General features: G+C 38.4%; 1 long non-coding RNA gene across 2 annotated transcripts in view; it reads right to left on the reverse strand.

The window, feature by feature from the left end:
- Positions 1-4,759: 4,759 nt before the first annotated feature.
- LOC105354105 overlaps positions 4,760-22,988 on the reverse strand; it is a 128,289-nt gene continuing 110,060 nt past the window's right edge. For both annotated transcript variants that reach the window (XR_002873292.1, XR_002873293.1), the window contains exon 4: positions 4,760-5,314. This is a non-coding gene — a long non-coding RNA (uncharacterized LOC105354105). The remainder of the gene's footprint in view (positions 5,315-22,988) is intronic.

Raw genomic sequence — 22,988 nt, forward strand, 5'->3', positions numbered from 1 at the left:
AACACATAAACCAAACATGTTAAAAAAAAAAGACAAAAAAATTAGAAAAAAAAGAGGGGAAGATAAGAATCCAAAGTACTTGTGGTCCAGGCTTCCTGTCAGTCAAAGGTGGTTGAGGGGTTGTGTCATCTGCTGATTTTGATTCATTATCCAGGAATTCTCGATGTCCTTTGCTGGCCAGCTGTATAGAGAGATTTTTTTTTAGCAAGTATTTGGATCCTCCCACTCTGCCAACAGTTGGAGTTGCCGCTTTTGGGACAGTCGCATTCTGTGAAACAGACAGTTCACCCAACAATGTAAAAGAACTGAAAGCAAAATTAGCTTATGAAACAGCAGATAGATCCGTGGTTCAAAGCAGTTCTGCACTTTTTAAAGCACGGGGAGCCTCAACCAGGTACTGTGTACTAAACACCATCATGTTTAATTGGTGTAACATTTACGTTTGACAATGTCTTTGTGTAACTGCTCTTTAATACTGTAAATTAAGAAATAATTTGTGGAAATACACACTTGAAATGAGTCCGTTGATGCAATATAACTACACAAGTTTTGTCCATAAAGAAGAAGTCACTTCGATTTTTGGTGAAACATTTGAAGATGTCATCTGCATAAATGAGAACTTTCACCGGCATAAAGAAGAAGGAAAAAAAGGATATTCTGGTTTGTTCGGGGGCATCTGATACCTGCCAAGCATCTATCTTGTTTTTAAAAAGAGGTCAGGTCTCCTCCAGACCACTTTTCTTCCTGCTTGTTAAGCCTTCAAATGCAAGAAGTCAGCATTTACAGTACATTATGGTGTGATATTTTAAGATTCAAACTCATTTACCCAATCAACCTCTAAAAAAATCAAAGTTTCTTTAAAGTAAAAAAAAAAAAAACGTCTTTTTGAAATTTCTTAAAAATAACGCACAAACCCTTTTCATTTGAATTCTGGTTCTAATGAAATGAAATCAATTCAGACAGCATTTTTTGTGGCATAGATGCCACCATGTTGGAGCCAGAAATTGACAGTAAGCAGTGATTGGTCCAAATTAGTCTGAGTTAATTTTTCTATGGCAACCTCACCAGTCATTAGGGAGTTTGTTGAAAGGTCGCACTCCTACCACATGAAAGATGGCAATATTGACCAATCATCTGATTGGTCAATTTAACAATCAGGTTTCCAATCATCTGGTCAATTTATAACTTGAATAACTTGCACTACAGAAAAAATAACTAAATAACATCAGCAAGAACTTATTGAAAAAAAGCTATCAGACCAAAGCTGGTTATTCTGAGAAATAGAATAACAAGTCGTTTATTTCTCTGCAGAAGTCTATTTCGGCTTCTTGGAACCAGTGGGTATTTACTGTTTGAAATGCGAGGGGGGAAAGGTCACCCGGTCCAGTTCCAATATACAGTCAATGGTAAACATATTGTGTTATTTCAATTGAGTGCAGAAATTTGACTTTTTAGAGTAGAGTTTTTAGAGCAAATCAAGAAATTATTACATGCCTTGATCATTGCTTGTAACTCTTGTTGGGAGTTGGGTCATCTAGACCTACTAGAGAGTGCTCTGAACCATTTTTCTTCAATGATTTGTGATCTTCACTGGTGTCCAGGGATTACATGAAATCTGTACGCCTTTGTCATGATAGGAATAACAAGTCAAAGTAAGGGTGGGGTCATCTAAGATAGCACAAGGGTTACAGTGCCTAGGATAGCACAAGGGTTAAATGAACCGGGTTAGTTCCAACACCTTTGAATTCCAGTTTTACTTCATACTTTAAACATCATCAGTAGATCGATATTTTACCTGTGGTTTATGAGTAAACATTATGAGTAAACTTTGTAGATTTCCAACTGCAAAAAGTATAGTTTTATGCAGATTCGTCATGCTTAATTCATTCCTCTGTATTATCTTTCAGATTATTTTTTGTCTTTACATTGATAACTAACAGGGAAAATATTTTGATTTTATAGTAAATGTAATATCTTACAGGTGACTAAAATTTAATCCATGGTATTCATATAGATTAGACATTGCAGCAGAAAACTGGTCCAAAGACAAATTTTTATTAGATGATTCATTTCAAACTTATAACCAGAAAATTAAAGTCAGAAGACATACTGTAAAAGGCTGCTTTTGCATAAACATAACTCAACTGCATGCTAATTTATCTGTTCCAAGGAGTTAGTCGAGGTCTTAAAGAAAGCCATTCATCTTTTCCCAGCGGAGGTGGATTACTCGGCAACGGGTGCTGACATTTACCGTATGCATTTCATTATTGGAACTGACCTGGAAATTAACGGCAGCTTCTCTGCTCCAACACCCCCTTGCCCCCAGTCCCCCTCCTCCTCCACATTGCAACTCGCCAAAGCACTGACCCTCGCCTCGTCTCCCTCCTGACCTTTCGGTACTGCATTATTTAATGCACACGGATCCCACACAGACCGCCACTGAATACGAGGAAAAGGTATTGACAGAGACATATGGCTGCTGTTGGATAACATGCATAATTGAGGGGAATGAAAACAGGTTATATCCCTGGCTGGGATGTGTGAGTAGAAGACACCGACCTTGGTCTCCTGTGCCCACTACTGAGGAAATAAACCTGTTTGAATACCTTCTAGTAATTACTGAATAAAATATACTATAAAAATGTCTGAAGCATTGGCCCTACATTGCCTTTTAGCAGGTATAGATTTGGCTTTTTCCTCCAACTTTTTTGTGTGGTTGGAACACAATGCCAGTTGGAACACAATCCAGTGTCTTGTGACATAAGGATTCCAGGACAGGGACTCCCTCAAACACATGGAGGACCATCTGATAGGTGTCACAAGGGGTCTAAAAAAGCAATTTAATAATTAACAAGAGTTTACAAGAAAACCAAAGAAAATAAATGATAGCTTGGTGGAGGAGGACAATGAGTCGACATTAACAATCAGGCCTGCCAGTGAATAACGAGCTCACCCCCAACATTTTAATTAGCAGCCCGCTGGACGGCACAGTGATTAATGAATACTATTTGATTTCAGTGGTGCTCTGAATTAATAACAAATTGACATTTAATGAAAATTACTTACTGCAATTGGAATTAAAGCCGCTTCTTGCCCCTTTATGCACCATAGAATCATAATAATTACTAATTCTGCAATCCCCAGTTGATCATAAACATGTAAAAGAGATATCATAGGTGATGAGATTGAATTATGAAAGGATTTCACAAACAATATTAACCGCACCAATTATGTGTTTAGAGATTTGGTTCTTGGATAAAGAAAGGAGGATTAAATTTAGCTGTTTACGCGCGTTTACTATTATTCTGAATCCCAGCTAAAAGTCAGTGGCAGCAGTAGTTAAAGAGAACTTCACTGTCACTGAACACATTTCAGTACAGTGAGGTTTGGCATGCGATCTCCAAAGAAATTTTGCAAATTTTTTGGGTTTAACTCAGGTTTATCTCTATTTGCATGAAATATTCACGGGCAACAAGGCTCACAGGAGAACCATGAGTTGAAGGCTTGCTCAGTGCAATAATTGTTTTTCATAAGGCCAACTCTTTGGACCTTCTGGAGCCTTTTCTTTCAGTAAAACTTTTTCCATGTTCAAAGATTCATTTTCAACCCTGTTTTTAGCTCTGCTTTGGCTTCTGATAAGCAATCAGAGGCCAAAAAACAAATTGTTACATCAGATGACCTGTCCATATTTTCAGTCAAACATACTAACACCATTGTGTTTTTTGAAAAAGGACAGTCTGCAATGTTCACACTGCTAAATTACAATTGCATGTAATTGCCCTAAAAAAACAATGTTGGGAAGGTATTTGGTGCTGGACAATGGTGCAGTGGTTAACACTCTTGCCTCAGAGAACACTCTTGTTCAAATCCTAGCTAGGACCTTTCTGTATGGAGTTTTCACATTCTCCTCGTGCATGCGTGGGTTTTCTTCAGACACTCCAGCTTCCTCCCACAGTCCAAAAGCATGCTTTAAAGGTTAATAGATGACTATAAATTGTCCCCTAGCGTGGCCCTGCAACAGCCGGATGACATGTTCACGTTCAGTGTTCACAAGTCAGCTGAAATGAAAAAATATTGTAACGACCCAGCTGGTGCTGTAGTGGGAAAGCAAGAGCCAAGCTGCTGATCAACTGGCTACGTTGGAGAGCTGTCTGTGCCCCATACACCGCACGACTCCGAACAGTTTCAGAGAAACAAAGAGAGAGGCAGATTGCGTAATCTCCTTTCCAGCATCAAAGCACATTTACTTACACACACACAAACAGCTTAACAGCAAGGATGTCACTTCTGTTGCCAGTCCTCTCACTCATGGTTTTCACACCAAGATTCCCCCCTTCCCATGAGTCTTAGGGGCTTAAGGCGGGGCTAACCCCCAGATCGCCACAATAGATATACAAGTACTCAATTCTCAGCAAAGGGTGCCTCCCGCACATAATCTTTGTTATAATAATACATTTAACTCTATAGACCAAATTAAATCCAATTTACCATTTCAGAAAACTGGTCAATTTACATCTCGACTTGTTTTCTTTAAAAGTAAACAGTTCAACAGTATGAAATGTTCTTGCTGCAAGTGTAGCTGAGATGTGCTATCTTAGGCACTTTAAAATTGGGAGTTGGGTCATGTAGACCCACTAGACAGTGCTCTGAACATTTTTTCTTCAATGATTTGTGATCTTCACTGGTGTCCATGGATTACATGAAATCTTTCCACCTTTATCCACCTTTGTCATGGTAGGGAGAACACGTCAATATAAGGGTGGGGTCATCTAAGATAGCACAAGGGTTAAATTAATCAAACTCTAACAGTCTGAGAAAACAATCAGGAATATTTGCCTATATATAGAAAATGACAACTTTTTGTTGGGCTGCTCCAAACTGGCCATTTCTGCAGCTTCTCCCATCTGTTTGATGTTTGTGTGCATTTGTGGGACAAGTCCTTGACTTATGTATTAAACAACGGTGGCTCTGATTGGCAAATGACACGGTCCTTAGCCAAGCATAATTGCTAAGAATGTTGTTAACCTACCCAGTCCCTCTGACAAGAAAGTCACTTTGATTTGGCCAGTCATGGTAACACACCACGTCTAACATTCAGTAACATTTTAAAATTAAAAAAGTAATTAGATAAATTCCGTTGCTTCTGCTTTATTTCGAACACCGGACAGGACTGTGTTTGTCAGAGCTGCTGAATATTCCTCTTGTTTCTTGTTGGAGATCAGACAGCTTCAAAATCTGGGTGGAGGTTGTAGGTCTACATCACCTGGTGGAGTCTTTGTCCCTAAACATCCTGTTGGCAACCCAATCCGTGGTCCTGTGGACAGAGATACAGCAGCTTGAGCTTCTTCTGACTCCGCTGCAAACACTCCCAGCCACCAAAAAAGCTCCACTTACTTCCACATGCAGAAGCTAACTGACCACATGGAGCTTCAATCGATATTTGTACTTCTTTGAAGATCAAAAGAGATTTGTTTATCTGAGCAGGCCTGGTTCACCAGTGGAGGATCCCCTCTGTGATTAAGGCTGCATGCAGAGTCCTTCCCTCTTCATTTGTCCGTTTGGATTCCTGCTCCCTTTTTTATTACGATGTCCTGACATTCATCGCTTCTACTCTCCTTCTAACTGGTAAAAACGTACTTAGTTGTGAATCTCAACATTAATTTGTGTCTTTGCGATTTTTATGTTCATTTAGGGAAACTCACTTATCCTATTTGTTTGTTTCACATACTTTTGCTGCTAAAACTTCAAGCACAAAGACTGTAAAGCTCTTTAATGGAAACAACAAACAGCCAAGGATTTGTGCGGCCCTTATCAATGTTTGATAAAAGCTCAGAGCTCCACACCAAAGAGAATCTGCGTTTTGATTCCGCACAAACAACTTCTTCCTCTCATCTTCTTTGCTTTATTCTCCTCACAAAGATTTATGAGATCATTCATGGGACTTTTTTCCTAATTTATTTGCTTGTTTTCAGATTTGTAATACCTGCATATTTGTAAATTAGTAAAATAATGATGATGCATTTGCCAAAAACACCTCTATTAAGAAGAGTCCTATCTAGCTTTGTGACAGTCAGTAACTGTTTAATATTAAAAATGTGCCACTTTCTAATCTTTTTTATAAGTAATTAGGTTCAAAAAGTTTAACATTCCTGCTGAGTTGGTGATTTATCTGATTAAAGTAGTAGCAGTTATATTAATAAGACTTTATGAATTTATCTTTTACCTGTAATAGGTGTTTCTTGTTCTGAAATAGAAAAATCTGCATGTCACCCTGCACATGATATTTGTGCTTCTATTTTCTTTTCCATTACAGTTTGAATTTTATGATCAATCAAGATCTCTATTGATCAACGTGTGGTAAATTGTTTTCGTTCCACGGAATTCAGGTGAAAAATCATACCGTGCTTTTTATTTTTCCCCTTAAAATATCTCAAATGTTCCTGCTGGATTTTATCAGCCAACTGGCGACGACTCACATGGAGATACTCCAGATCACTACAGGGGAAAAAAGGACGTTCTGGAGTAGAAACAAATTAGACATTGAAATAAGGCCTTAAAAGCACGGCAGACAAATTGTATGAGCCAGGCAGCGCTCATTAATCCTAACAATGGGCTCCTCGGCGGCATTGATCATATTGTCCTATTTATTCCAGTAAATGGTAAGTGGATAAGCGATATGATACAAAGCTGGTACCAGTGTTCCTTTTTTGCATAAACCCAGGATGCAAATGAATATTAATATTAAGTACATTATGGTGCAGAAAATGTTTATGGCATTATCTATATTTATTGCTGTCATGAGTCAGGATGGTGTGAAATCGCTTCCCCAAATGCTTCCTTTGCACATCAATTGTAATAAAGCTGGAAAGGTGCAGGCAGTGGGGGGGGTGGAGCTGGTGAACCACCATGCCTAAATGTCCACCATCATCAGATCTGGGCAGAGAAGAATGAATGTGAAAGTGGGACAGAGCATAGTCAGCCTTCAGCAACCTAATAGAAAGTTATGAGTATATAAAGATGTGGCCGATGTGTGAATCCAGCGTGGCAAAAGTCAATTATCGTTCAGCGCTGATGACAGCAAGCAGACGGCACACACTCATTGCATGCTGGGAGGTGTAAGAAACAGTATTGAGAATAGATCTATCATGGGAAACTGGGGGTCCAAAGTAGTTTACATTCAACACAGGATTCTTCTATAAGGTTATTTTGTGAAACAGAAAAGCTGTTTTCTTTGTTTTTGAGACAATTAGAAGAAATAATGGCTATCTGTGAGAAAACTGATGTTATGTGTTTTAATACAACAACATTTCAATCTCCTGCTGCATTTCAATCTTTAACTAAGTATAACTAATTAACAAGTTTTTTTTTTTTTGGCTAAAAACGGTGTGGGTACCGGATCGACTCGGGCTGCCGGAATGTTCTCGGGGTCCTTCGACCAATGATGACGTCACACTATTTGATTGGCTGTAAGTTACCACGACCATTGAGTTAACGCCGCCAAGTTTTTTTTTAAACTTTATTGACAGTTGAGGTATCATACATTAAATAACGAACAATAACAATGTAATCAACATTACCTCGAAGATCAGTCACCATTGCCAAACATAACATATTAACATAGAAAATAAAGAATAGAGGGGGAAAAAAGAAACAATGAACATAACACACAAATAAATAAAAACTTAAGTAAAATAAAAATAAAATAAAGGAACATAGAACCAATCTAAATAGTCTAATACTAGTTAGGGGTACTCGTGAAGTTTGTATTTCTGAACAAAACTAAGCAATTTCAAGCCATTCTTCTTTTTCATATAATGAAGGGATTCAAAGTAAAACAGAGCTCTTTATCAAATGTTATAAAAAGTGGTTTGGTCTTCAAAATTTATTTTTGTGTATATAAAACTTTCCTTGCAATATCAGGATATTAAGAACTGTATTTTCTGGTCTATTATATGATACCACACCCAATAGAACATTTGTGTAAATGTAAATGAACTGGCATTGCAATTTTGGAAGAATACCAAAAGCAGAACTCATCCCAGAATGTTTTTATAATTCCACAGTTAAAGAATAAATGATCCACCGTCTCAATGTCATTCAAACAAAAACTGCAGTCATTCTCTTCAAACCCAAAACGAATCCTCAAAAATTCCTTAGATGGGTACGACGTCGCTAAGTAGTAAAATCGCTAAACGTAAAATTGCTCGCTAAGTAGTTTGTCCAACTGGTGTTACCGTCGAGAACATCCGGCAGCCCAAGTCGATCCGGTACCCACAACGGCACAATCATAGTTCAAAGAGAAGTAGGAATGCTTTCGCAATAGATCAAAAGATGATCGGAGTGGGACTTCATACTTGTTATGCATTTTGTTTGTTTCACTTAAAAAATAAAATAAATAAATAAATAAAATAAAAGTTTTTATTTTTTTTGTTATGTGGCTGCTGTGTCGCAGAGTAGATTGGTTGCCCTCTGATTGTAAGATCGCAGGTTCGGTTCCCACCATGCCTGCTCATGTGTCAAAGTGTCCTTGGGCGAGTCACCGAACCCCACATTGCTCTTGGTGGTTACGGTTACAGGTGTTCAGCAGTGGCGCCTTTTTCAGTGTGTGAATGTGTGGGTGCATTGGTGAATGGGACTATGACTGTAAAGCAGCGGTCCCCAACCTTTTTGAAGAGACGGATTGGTATGACGTCAGACAACGTTTTCACGCACCGGTGTTTTAAAAGCAGTGGACGATTACTGTAACAACGCTACGATGAATGAGGAACAGAGACGTGACAAGATATTCTCTGAACTTTTATTGTGACACGCATGACATTGTACATCGCACAGGTGTCATCATCCTATCCCCTTCCCACACTCGGTGCAAACAAGAAGTACTGTCTATTAAATGTAGCTTTCTTTTTTGGAAGTCGAAGGCTCCTCCTCTGTCTCTTGGCTGGGTGTTTTCCCTTGGCAAAGAAACTTTCCAAAGACCCTTGTTTTTTACTCATTTTGCTAGCTCCTCTGTTTTATTTTAGCGGTAACCCATCACGTGACCGAGAAGAGCGCCTTAGCCTGCGTCAAGAGTGACATGGATGGATATAACAGAGAATCTGACAATTTTTCAAAATAAAACCTCTTTCAGATTCCGAAATAAATAAAATGGAAGTAATGCAAATTATTTATTCTTTCTGTGTGGCCCGGTACCAAATGACCCATGGACCGGTACTGGTCCGCGGCCTGGGGATTGGGGACTGCTGTTGTAAAGCACTTTGGGCCTTTTAAGAAGGTATTAAAGCACTATTTAGGTATGTGCCATTTACTATTTGTTGTTTTTTCGTCAAATGTGGGTCATTTTTATTAAGCAATCAGTAACAAAACCCAGGTGTGACACTCTTACAGCAAGTAAACATTTAGAAGCCTTAACAATAAAACAATAAGAAGACCAACTTAGGAAAAAAAAAAGGTAATTTATGTAATAGATAAATAAAATCCATGAAAAACTTTTTTTTTTTAATAAAACATGGTATCTGCCACAGCTATGCTAATCACAAACAACTTAATGTATTCAAACATTTTTAAGCAGATCCTTGCCCAGGGTGTAAGTGTTTGTGTGTTTGTATGGGGGGGATCCTTGCCTAAGGACATACGTGCACTGTGGAAATGAGGTATTGAACCACCAACTTACTGACTAAAGCAAGTCTGCTCCATATTTTGACCACAGGGGCACTAATGCTAAGAGGACATAGAATATTCCGACTGATGCTTTACGGTTTTTAAAAGGGCAATATCGACCTGTGTCTGTTTTTTTTCTCTTTTTTGAGCTCTACTTTACTAACACACTGTAAAAAAAATGAAATACTGAAGCTGTTGAAATGATTTCTGATTATAATACAAGTATTTAGTGAATGTCTCAAAGGCTGCATTTACACTGCATGGTTCAAGTGACCCAATTCCGATTTTTTTCCTCTCATGTGGCACAGATCGGATATGACCGGTGAACGTGTAAGCAGGACAAAAGCGCATGGATTCTGTTTTTCTCAGATCGGATACAGGCCTCATTCATATGTGGAAATAAAACGGATATGAATCGGATAGGTGCATTTGCTTGTGCCATGTAAGCAGACAGATCGGATATTCCCCAGTAAATGCGAGTCGTACCTCAGTGACATCAACTCAGGACACCACCAACTGAGATCACATGACTTATTAAGGTGTTTTTGTGCGCTGATTTTGCTGTCAGCGTGTTACCTTTCAGCCTCAGGCTTCAGACCGTAGTCGGAAACCGCTGTTAATCCTGGTCCGGTCCCGGTCGGGGCGCAAACAGTAACTAATCAAGCTGGACACCGTTGCTATGGAACAAGCTAGAAGCAGTTTATTTGCTTGTGTTGCGGAGTGGGGGCGTGTATGATGGGGACCGCACGCGCTGTGTGTGTGTGAGGAGAGGAGAGGGGGTGTGAGCACGGAGCGGGGGAGTGTCGGAGAACCGTAAATTAAAAACAAAGTGTCTCCCCCAAATTTTTTGGAGTCTCTTAACCCACTCTGGAGGGTGAGAGTTCAGAACGGGAAAGTGAACCCCGAAGGAGAATCCGCCTTCGGCCCTGGAGAAAATCTCCTGTGCGTTTCTGACCACGGTTGGAAAAAGAGAAGTCATCGCGCAGGAAAGGTTCAACACTTGGATCAAACTGTTAGTACAACGTCTGCAAACACTTCCTCATTCAAAATTCAGAGAGAGCCAAGGAGCCCTCCTTTTTCCTCTCCTCTCTGGAGCGCCCAAGGCAACGCCTCCTTCGTCTCTGAGATGCCTCCATGACAACCGCAGTCACAAAAGTCAGAGGGAGGTCTGCGGAAGGCGGAAATGCTGCTGCGTAGTCCTCAGAACGTCTACGTTTGATTGTTTCAGCATTGTATAGCGTAAATGCAAAAATCGGATACGGGTCACTTTTAAAAGATGATGTAAGCGGGTCGTCAAAAAAAAAAAAAAAAATCGGATATAGTCAGAAAATCGGATTTCGGCATCAAGACCTGCAGTGTAAATGCAGCCCAAGAAACCATTATCAGTAAAATGGGCAGAACCTGGGGTAGTACATTTTTGAAAAAGTTAGAGTCCCCCCTCCAATGAAAATCATGTTTGTAACATGTTCTCTATAACCTTTAAGACATATAGAAAATAATTTAAGATTAAAATTGCATTTCTGAGTATTATTTTTTCTGATTGTGGTGAATTAGAAGCAGACAAAAATATGGGATTGGAAAAAGCTTGTGGGTAATGTGTATAAACTACAAGCAGCAGGCCACAAGCTCCCTGCTCCACTCCATTCTGATGCAATCCATTTGCAGACAAATAGATTTATGTACGTCTTCATTTTCCTCATCTGAGATGGCATCTGGCTCAAAACTGATGGCTGGATAACCATTTTTTTGCACCTGTAATGTGAGGTTGGGGTTGTGAGGGGCTGTAAGCTAATTGGAGAGAGTGTAAACAAAGGGATGATGGGAAATGATGGGAAATAAGGGGAGGCTTCCTTCACTGCAACAGTCCCACCCACAACTCATAAGCGAATTTCTATTAAACTTCTGCAGAAACTATGTCATAGAAAACAACAGATTATTTGTAATCAATTTTTAGCAAAATCATCATTTAAAGACCACTGGGAATGTTTTGAAAATAGATCAAAAGTAATCTGAGTGGAACTTTGATACTACTCTTATTTTTCTTGTATTACACGGGCAAGAGTTCTTAGACATTTATCGCAATTTGTATGACTTCTAGTCAGGTGATAGAGTAGGGTAAGAGCAGCAAAGTTGTTTATCATGTAAATTGGTGATGACTAGCATAATCCTTTGAATCCTTTTTTCCATTACACAGTGTTGTTTGAGAGACAGAAACAGAGCTGAGTGCATGGACTGAATTTTTTTTTTCCTGGAAATCCAGAGAGCAGGGCAGACAGATTAGCACCACATGAGTCCTGAGGCAGACAAAGAGCACAGATTAAACAAGATTTTCAAATTGTTTTCTACTTAGCTCTGGTTTTGGCCTTGACCTGCACCGTATGTGGTGGACTTACAAACTGGAGCAGAGTGGGGTGGTGACCGCAGTAGATATACTGCAAGAAAACTGAGGATGATGAGCCGCTGCTGAGCAGAGTAATTGGCAGTGGTATCGGCCTCGACAAGAAAAACCCAGATAAACAACGAAGAGGGACAAACACTGCAAACAATTGGAGAAGGTAGTAAAAAAAACAAGGTAAATGAAGGATTACACTGCCAGACCATGATAACAAAGCTGAAGGTTTAATTTCACTTCTTCGACCCTCCTCATCTGATTTATCCCAAAGTCTCCTTTAATGTACATTACAATTGCATTTTAGTTTTCAAAAACAGTGTTTAACTGTTATTGTTCAGGTATTAAAATGTCTAATAATATGATAGTAGAGAGCTCAGGGCTTTGCAGTACAATTAAACACACAAGAAAATGAAAAACATTAACATGGCGTACAAAACACTTTCAGCTGTTTCCACATGCTACAAACAACAGACGCCAAGGGAGGCTGTGGAAACTCAAGCACATTTAAATACACTATTCAAAAATACACCTTCTAAGTGTTTTTACTGAAGAAAAAGAAAGAGAGAAGGAAAAACACCAAATTAAAGCTTCAGAGCGCATTGAATGGTCATTCCCTCTGCAGCAGGCCCTGATTGCCCCCGCCTCCTGACAGCTCTCTGGGGGTAATAAGCAGCCTAAGGCACGGTTACAGCCACACTCGCACAATAACAAAAATAGTTCATTGAGACTTTATACCATAAACTATATGGCTACAAAATTACATACAGCATGTGTCATAAATGAAAATGATAGAACCGTGGTTATAATAATATGCTATGGATTTCTGAGGTTTAGAAATGCGGAGCCTATTTTGAGTAAACATGTAAAAGAAAATCTAGCAACTGCTATATGCAGCCATTCCTACTGTAACCATATTGTTGTTCTTAGCTTCTAACATTCTCTTTATCTGGCTTTAAGGTTGTCTTTGAGAGTTCAAAATGTGTTATTGAATCATACTTTGGCAGTGAACTTCAACTTTTTTGCAAGCCTTGTCATAATGAAGAGATGTCAGTTTCATGTCTGGATTTTTCATTTTTGAATCTTTGTTGAACCTCATTCTGCGCCTCTCCCATGATGGCATCATGTCGAGTTCAAACTTGTTTTAACATTTCTCAAAACAAATCTCTTGGTAAGAAGCAGATGTGTTCAAAAACCCATCAAAGCACACCACTCGGAAAGTGCCACAGCCTGGTTGACCTCATAATATGGTTTATTTGGTTGTTGTGATTGCTGTGGTTCTGTTATGGGGGTACACCCAATGCTTCTTCATGGATATGTTGGGCTGCGAGCGGAAAATAGGACAAAGAACGTCCTGGTGTCAATAGCCAGTTTTATCGGTCAAATAGACCAAGCATAGAATATAAGATCTTAGATTGCAACAAATAACTCACAACAAGATGACAAAGGAGAGGAGTCTATATGATATAAAGCTAACGTTGAGTTAAATTTGTGGTGATAGGATAATCCTAGATGCTTGATAAAACGCACAGAGCTTCTCCAAGGGTATGAATTTCCTGTAAACAGTGTCACAAAAAAAAAATATATACCTTTTCCAACAAAACTGTCTTGATGGTGTGGACGGGCTGTGATGTGACTCAAGGTTTGACAAAAACAATGAACAGCACAACCTGTATCAATGTCTGTAGTGCTGCTTGGGCATGGATGGTTTAAGGGGAACACTGACCAAGTCAACCGTTGATGTGCTGTGAGTAAGCCCAAATCTGAACCTTCCCAACTTTGCTAACCTATGAAAGTAAATACTTTTAGTAAACAGATTAGATCAACATTTAAGTAGACCAGGGTGTCAAACTCATCCGCACAGGGGGTAAAAATCCAATACACACCCTTGGTCATGGGCCGAGCAGGATAAGCATTCATTGAACACACTAATATTACATTTTAATACTTTTAAAATGTAACATTTTTAACATGTGAATAAAAAACAGACAGGGATATTACTCCAAAATAAATCAACTTAAACTTTAAATAACTTTCAATATTTTGCTCTCCATAAGAATATATCCTGTCAAAATTATACAAGTTAGAAATAAAGTAAATTTTAAAAGAAAACACTCAAATTGCTTTAAGTTTATGTAAAATATTCAACTTATAAATATCCCAAAATATTTTTCTCTCCATAAAAATATATCCTTTCAAAGTAATACAAATAAGAACATGCTGCAGAACAAAACAAAGCATGGAAATAAAAATAAAATGTGTGCTTTTAAGCAAAAACAATAAAAATCGGTTTTCTTTGCTCTTGTGTCATTTTTAAAGAGCTCGACCCCTGGGGGGTATTCCAGAAGGCACATTTAAACTACCCTGACTTTAACCCTGAACTCTGGCTGAAATCCACCTGAACCTGCTTACTGTGGCATGTAGGTTCCAAAAGACCGGATATGAGTTAGTGTAATTGCGCTCGACTTGTAACCCTGGGTTAATGCACGTGCACAGCAAGTGAATAAAGGCATTCTTAATGGATCGCCGATTTCCAGAGTCACCATGGAAACGCGTGGAGAAAAAAAGAGAATGCTATACAGTAAACCCTTGTTTTTCGCAGGGGTTACATTCCAAAAAGAACCCGTGATAGGCAAAACCCATGAAGTAGAAACCTTTTTTTTTTACAATTATTATACAATTAAATACTCTATTATACATTGAAAATAAAAGAACAAACCATTTTACAGGCTCAAGCATTTCTTTCACAAATAAAAGTACTTTACAAACGTTTTTTTTCAACAAATAACTTCTGTACTGTACTGTCAAATAATAATTTTAATCATCAATGTGAACAGAAGGCTTCAAATTGCGGAGATTGGCCCCGCGACCCGAGTAATTGGATTAAACGGCAGAAAACTTAAAATGATTATGAAAAAAATACAAAGCACAGTCGGCCAAATAGTGACTCAGGTGTATTTCACTGCTCTTCAGTCTGAGCCGCTGCATCCTGACTCTGCTCTGCAGTGTTTTCTTCTTTTGAAGCCCGCGGTGCAGGTGTGTTTGTTCGGGAGAAGAACATAGTGATAGGCATTTGTCGCTCTATGGGTTTCAGAGAAACTCGAAATAGCAAGAGAATTCGCACGAATGTGATGTAAAATTGGCAAGCCGTTTTACGTAAATCAATGGGTTTCAATAATGTTTCAAACAAAGTGTACTTTTAATCATATTTAGCATTAATCAATTCAGTATAAATCAGGAGAAAAATAAATAAATGAATGAATGAATTCAAAACCAAAATGGCAGACCAGGCACAAATACAAAAACAAGTTGAAAAGTCCTAAAACAGACAAACTGAAAACAACTGAAACATTTCCAATTTCAACAGAAAGACTGATCAAAAATCTGTATGTAGCCACACTAGCATGGCATTTTTTCTGTGAGGTAGAAGCCTTTGAAATACTGATGTACTGCTATGTGTGTGACCCGATCGCATAAGCTCACCGAAGAGTAGCTAAAGTAGTTTGTAAGAGTAGTCTGTTCAAACAACTGGTTCAGCAATATGTTACACCAAAGTTTGGTTTAAAGTTTAAATAGCAGACAGCTATAGGAGATGCAGGCAGCCACAGCAGATCAGCAACAGCCAGAGCATGGATGTCAGGAAGTGGCCACGTGACCCGGATGTTAATATAGGGAACTGGCCCTACCAAAATAAGAGCGGATGCAAGCTTTTGATTTTTTATTTGTTTCTTTCTTTCTTTCTTTCTTTTCCTGCAATTATCCAAATCTTTTTTTATATCACTGTCTGGACAAATTTGCTGGTGTAGAGCAACATGTGCATAGCGGAGAGGCATTAGTCATTACAGTTTAGGGAAATTAGGAAACACAAATTCACCACCCGTCCTTCAGCACACCAACTATAGGAGTTTGACTTCCAGTTTTTTGTTGAATTAGTAAGTAACAAAATTAAACAAAGAGAGTGATGTAAGTACAAAAGAGGATTAAGAACAGCAAAAGTGGCACAGCAGTCCACTTTAAACAGAATAAAGGACTGGTGCCTAAAAAAAATTTGAGTTTTTTTGTGCTTTAAATATATAAAATTGACCCTCTTTGTTTTTCATTCAGTTTTCCTTTTTGTGAAAGTCATCGAAGTGGAAGACTATTTAAGTTAGAGTGTTGAATATTTCTAAACTGTTATACAGAGACAATAATGAAGTGCCCAAATGCCAAAGTTGATTTTATTACTGGGCATTAAAACAGTCTGTGGACACTCAGTTGTTGCTGAGAAAATTATTTCTCTTAATTTACCGCCTGTGGATTCTTTAGGACCTTGAAATCATGCAAACCATCAATTACTTCTACCCTCACCCGCACAACCTTTCTGTCTTTTATTTCTCATACACTTTTCAGTTGTTTTATGTAAAGTATTTTAGAATCTTCTTTGGACTAACATAACACGACTGAGTTTGATAAAAATCCTATTAAAACACAACTTTAATTGCTACAGATGCAAGAGTAGTGCAGTTACTTTGGTTAATAATTAATCTGTTCCTTGATTGTGTGGTTTGAATATTGGTTGCATGTTGCTCCATTATGAAAAAACCAAACCATTAAAGGTGGAAGCTGTTCAGTAAGATTTAGCCTTGAAAAATTTAAGACATGTTTTTATCAACATCTTTCAGTCTTATGTGACCCTTGCAGATGTGAGGCCAGAATTCAAATGTTGTTTAGACAAGGACAATAAATAATGGTAGCAAGCTCAGGCTCTGACTTATTTATTTCCATTTGTGTGCACACACTCTTTCTGCACTGAGTAATGAATGCCTGTGGACATCAGGTTTACTTTACAGGCAAATTAGCAAGAAGTCCTTCTTCAAAAGCATCGCCAAAAGGAGGAAACCAGTCTGGCCAAATCAAATCATATGGTAACAATTGAATATGTCTAAAGGAAACAGCAGAATATTTTAAAAAAATAAGTAAGTTTAACTTTTTCACCACCACCACAAGAACACTGAAGATCAAGCCAATGTCTTTATGTTTAACCCTTGTGCTATCCTAGGCACTTTAACATTGGGAGTTGGGTCATCTAGACCCACCAGACAGTGCGCTGAACCTTTTTTCTTCAAGGATTTGGGATCTTCACTGGTGTCCATGGATTACATGAAATCTTTCCACCTTTATCCACCTTTGTCATGGTAGGGAGAACACGTCAATGTGAGGGTGGGGTCATCTAAGATAGCAGAAGGATTACGAAAACAAAAAGTTTTTTATTTTGGCAGTAACTTTTTGATCTGATCAAGTGTTTTTGTTCTAATCACGAGATTTTTTTTTTTGAAAATCTTTGTTTTAACTCTTTCAAACAACCAATTTTTGAGGTCACAGGGTTGCTTGAGCCTATCCCAACTAATGTTGGCTGAAGGCTGGGTACAAGCCCGGGCAGGTCACCAAGCAGTCGCAGGGCCGTGATGTGAATCACATTTCCTAAGGAGTCTGAGACTTGATGTTGCCCTGCTGACAGGTCACATGAATGTTTGCATCAGAGCGTATAGTTATACAAATATTAATAGAATGTATAAAATTGCTAAATTAAGCTGTTAAACAAACTTTCTTAAGTTTACTTTCCAGAATCTTAAGGTGGATCATAGTTAGTGGTGTTAGAATGCAGCAAGTCCATAGTTAATATGCAGAAAAACCAACCCCAATCTGAATGGTGCTGTAAACTTTAGCTCGCTTGATTACTAAACTCATGGTTATTCATCTTCCCTGAAACCTCTTATATTCTATGATTTTGAGAAACGTGCATAAAGTAAAGAAAACAATTCAGATAATGAACAATTTTACTCTGTGCAAGTAAAATTGAAATGCAGCATCACAGAGGCTGATCATGCCTTTGTTCTTAAAGTCTAACTATTGCTCTGGAGATTGAGAGCAAAAAATGTGTTTCATGACATTTAAAGCAAGCTAACATCTGATTTTGGAACAAAACAAATTTCAGGTCAATATTAATGATGAAATCCATAGTTTGTAATGAGAGAAATAAAACTCCAATTCTGAATTTTTACTGCTCTGCTTCTTCAGAGCTTTTATAGCAATAAACAGAAGTGTCTTTTATGCTCACTTTGTCTTCATTACTGTATTAAATTACAACAGGCTTACACAACAGCCGAATGTAAATTTACTAGTTAAATGCTAATGTGAGGATGTGAAATGACGCCACCATCACCATCACTTGTCATTAAGGTCAGAAAGGGTTAATTGAATGATTGGGTAGCTTAAAAAAACACCAACGACCAACAAACTGGTTCCTTTTAAAGAATAAAATAAGAATGACATTAAAAGATTTGTCAAGTTTATGCTTTTCTAATTTCATGCTATAATTTGATGTCATGAAAGATATTCACATAAAAAGTGGTTTATTAAAGGTGCAATTTGCATATTGTTTACAGAACCCTACCAAATAATTAGAATATAATAGAAAAAGTGCATTTTCATAATTCTATTAAAAAAATAACTTTAATAGATTCAGGGCCCACTATTTCATTCATTTTACAAATTGGGGTTCCAGCTTATGGAACACAAAAAAACAGGATTTTAAAACATTAGAATACTGCAGAGAAATCTGCTCAAATTCTGCAGAACATGAATATTTTAAACAGAGTTCCACACCAACTAATCATCTACTAAACTCTAAGCACCTGCAAGGGTTTGCTAGATGTCTTTAAATTGGTTCAGTTGGGCTCTATATGGGGAAGACGTCAGACTTGACAACTTGCCTAAAAACAAAAGAAAACATCATTTTTCCCCTCCATAGTTATGGGTTACTAGGCCACTTGTGTTCCTAGCTAAGGAGGCTGGTTGTTCACAGAAAACTGTGTCCAAGCATATCAACGGAAAGTCTAAAGGAGGGGGGGCAAAATGTAGCAGGAGAAGATACACCAGCAAAAGAGATGACTGTGGGCTTCAGGGGATTAACAAAAGGATAAGATTCAAGAACCTGCAGACATCCAGAAAAACTGGAAGGAGGTGGAGGAAGAGCTTCAAAAACCACCACATTGAGGCACATTTGGGAGATTGCCACAAACGTTGGGTTCCTCGGGTCACGTCACCTCTGAGGCTGGGCCAACGGAGAAAACTTCTCAACTTGGCCAACGAGAAGAAGGATTGGACAGTTGGCCAGTGGTCCTTTTTTCTGATTAAAATAAAGTGCGTCTTTCAATATGAAATCAAGGTCCAAGGGCTTGGAGGAAGACTTTCTTCAATCCAAAATCCCTGCAACAGTCTAGCAGAATCTTCTAGAGGACCTCATGATTCCTTCTGCTGATGATCTGGATGGAGATGCAGGTCTTCAGCAGGACCTGGTCCCCGTCCAGATTTAAGGAGAATTGAAGATGGAAGTATCATTTTGAGAATACTTTATTTTGATTTATTTAATGTGGTCAAGATCTCAGTTGTTATCTTCTTTGCAAACATTTTACTAGATTCCCAATTTATGCAAAAATAACAAATACTTGAAATCAGTTAAACAGTGAGCCCTTAATCTATATTCTATGAAAGTTGAACTTTTTGAATGGAATTATTGAAATGAATACACTTTACCATGACTTTCAAAATTTTGGAAAGGGTCTGTTGGGCAGATAATCTCTGTCACCTTAACCCTTGTGCTATCCTGGGCACTTTAACATTGGGAGTTGGGTCATCTAGACCCACTAGACCAGGGGTGGGCAATTCCAGGCCTCGAGGGCCGGTGTGTCTGCATGATTTCCAGATAGTCTTGCCCTACTCATGGCTGATTACCTGGTTCAGGTGTGTCCAGCCAATAATCTTGCCCTACTCGTGGCTGATTACCTGGTTCAGGTGTGTCCAGCCAATCAGAACATGCCAGAGCAGGGTATGCTGGAAAACATGCAGGAATGCGGCCCTCAGTGCCCACCTCTGCACTAGACAGTGCTCTGAACCTTTTTTCTTCAATGATTTGTGATCTTCACTGGTGTCCATGGATTACATGAAATCTTTCCACCTTTATCCACCTTTGTGATGGTAAGGAGAACGCGTCAATGTAAGGGTGGGGTCATCTAAGATAGCACAAGGGTTAAGTAGTCTGTGTGTTGAAAAGGGAAATGGGACAGGCACATTAGTCGGAAATTACTCTGACCACCTCAGCAACATTTCCAAGAGACCATTGGGTCAATTGTTTAGTCTTGATTAGCAAGAAAGAGGTGGCTTCCAGGAGAAACTTGCGGATTGGTTGATCAAATCAGACAGAAAAGTACTGTCAAAGGTCAAGGGTTATGCCTTCAGTTTGTGTCTGTAGATCTGCATGTATATGCAAAGAAAAAACTTGCAGACGCAAAGCCTATGTACGAGTAGGCACAATTTTACAACTGCAAAATTCTTACTTTTGAAAGGTATATATCTTCACATGCTTGATCCACTACATATTTTTATAAAATGCAAATATGTACTGGTACTTAGTTACTGGTACCTGGCATTTTCCGGTTTGCATCAAATTTGAACACTGAAGGGTGACAGGGCTCACAAAAAGCAGAAGCATGAAAAAGATAAGGGTGAAATCAGGAAAAAGTGAAGCCATACAGACTTACTACACTTCTCTAAAGGAATGGCTCCAATTTCTTGATCAGAAATGAAGATTAACAATTTAAATCACAAAAACCTGCAGTGGTAGTTGTGCAGCCTCTTTAAACAGTGCAGAATATTTTAATGACTGTATAAGACAAAGAGAAGAAAGTAGTTGGAAAGGAACAAGGAGCAACACAACAGTAATAAAACACGGCAGACCAAAAACCTATCCTCTCCACTGTGTTTCAATTTGGGAAAACCAATTTCTAACCTAACCAGGTTGAGTTATCTGCCTTACTGGCATGAGCAGACCCAGATGCTCACCCGCAGTGTAATTAAAGTAAAACAAACTCCATCAATCAAATGTCATTTCTACGAAGAGAAGGGAAGAAATGGACGGCGGAAGAGGGAAAGCATAGGGGATTTAGAGAGAAAAAAATGCAGGGAAAGTGGACGGAAAGAGAAGACGAATGGAGGAAATATTTGGTGAAGGAGGGAGAAAGAAAGGATTAAGGAGAGCCTGGAAACAGAAAAGGAAACATTCAAACCAAATTAGGTTTCTAGTGGAGGCTAGTGAGCAGAGTGATTACAGCAACTAGAATGACTCTTCCAGAGAGAGGCCCCCAGGGAGCTGACTAGCTGCACACATGTAAACTTACACACTCACATTAAACAGTGCCCACTCCATTCAAAGCAAACTTTACTCACATACTCTGTAAAATCCAGTAAACACCTTATTAAAGTCCCAGACATTTTAAATTCTTACATCAGAGCATGTTAACACACCTACACAGCAACCATAGCTGTTATTGTCTTCCTTTAGATGCTGTCTAGTCTCCCCTGATCCATCTGCTCTCCTGTGGTTCTCTTTTTTTCTCCTTTTTTTGTCAGGGTGGGGGGCTCGTCACTAACTCTGTCAGCAGTCCTTGCCTCTTTTCCCTTTGAAGTGTCTAGAATCATCTGTGCTTAGGTGCACCAGAGTTTATCTTCTGCTTCTCCACAGCGTCCTGCTTGATAGATCCTATCTGCGTTGTTATTACCCCTTCCAGAATTTAAACAACGCTGTGCGTCCTGCTTTTGACTGTCTGGCACCATTTCCAGCAAGCTGTTTTACCTTTTAAGCATGCCGCTAATAAGCAACAGTATGTGTTTTTGTTCTTTGCGGTTTGAAAGCATTTGATACAAAACTAAAGCAAATGAAAAGAGGAACGTTAAATACAAACAGGCAAAAAAATCAGAAAAATTCATGCACGAAAGCAAAATATGAATATCTTTTTAGATCTTTTTTCCAAAGAAAAATTGATTTTCATATGTAATGCATAAAACATAAGGTAGATTTAGGCTTGTGAATACAGGCTATTAAATCAGAAGACAGAGAAGTGAACACAAATCAACTGTAAATTTGACTAAAAGCAACAGCAAACCCAAAAATATAACTAGATTTATGGGTATTAGTTCCTGATAAATGCAGTGCATAAAACTCAATGTTAGCTGTCCAAAAGTGATTTTCTCTCCTATTTTGAAATAATCTAGAAAGGAAAGTCTACTTTTGTCATCCTAGCAAATAAAATAAAATAAAAAATACTTTACTATGATTTAATTAAATGCAGTTAATAGAAAATATGCTAAATGAAGTGATGTAAAGTCTTTGTGATATGAGTCTGAGTGTTTCCTGTTTCGTTTTCCTTGAAGGGACCAAGACAGGATCAAGCCTTGTTTGTGTCCAATCCATTTTTCCATGAATACAGAGAAATGAAAGAAGCTCAATTATCATAGATTTTCTACAGCACTTATCTTTAGAAACAAAATTATAGGTTGATAAAATAATATTAGAAATTATAAAGTCTCTTGACTTCTTTTGGAGGATTTAAATGTTGTGAAGTTGCAACAAACAAAATTCCTCAAACTGCTGGAGGACAAAAAAAGTGTTTTTGGATTCAAAATCTTGAATAGGATTCGAACATGAAGCAGATCTGTAGAGGAAAATGGAGGATTTGGAGTAATATTTGAGAATTAATTGTATGTTGTGCGGGGCAAAAAGGCAAAAAAAGATCATATGCTTGTGAAGTGACTGTCAGTGGGGAGCTGGAGGTGAGCTCTGTGCTACAACAGGTGGTGTCTTTTCTCAAGACCACAAGGGTTTAGATGGACGTGGGTAACATAGAGGTGTGCCACTCACTTCCCCGAAGGAAAAATGACACTGCTGCTGTAATTTACAAGCTGGAATATTAAGCACAGAACAAAAAAAAACAAAACCTCAAATGTAACCAGAAAAACTAAAAACAGGTCTTAGTAAAAAAAAAGCCTGGAGGAGCTGAATGAACTTGACACAGAAGAACTCTACTGGAACGATGAGGTAAAAAAAATGGGTATCATGGGCATTCAG

This window comes from Oryzias latipes, chromosome 5 (genome assembly GCF_002234675.1).
Source record: "Oryzias latipes chromosome 5, ASM223467v1".
In the NCBI taxonomy this organism is placed as follows: Eukaryota; Metazoa; Chordata; class Actinopteri; order Beloniformes; family Adrianichthyidae; genus Oryzias; species Oryzias latipes.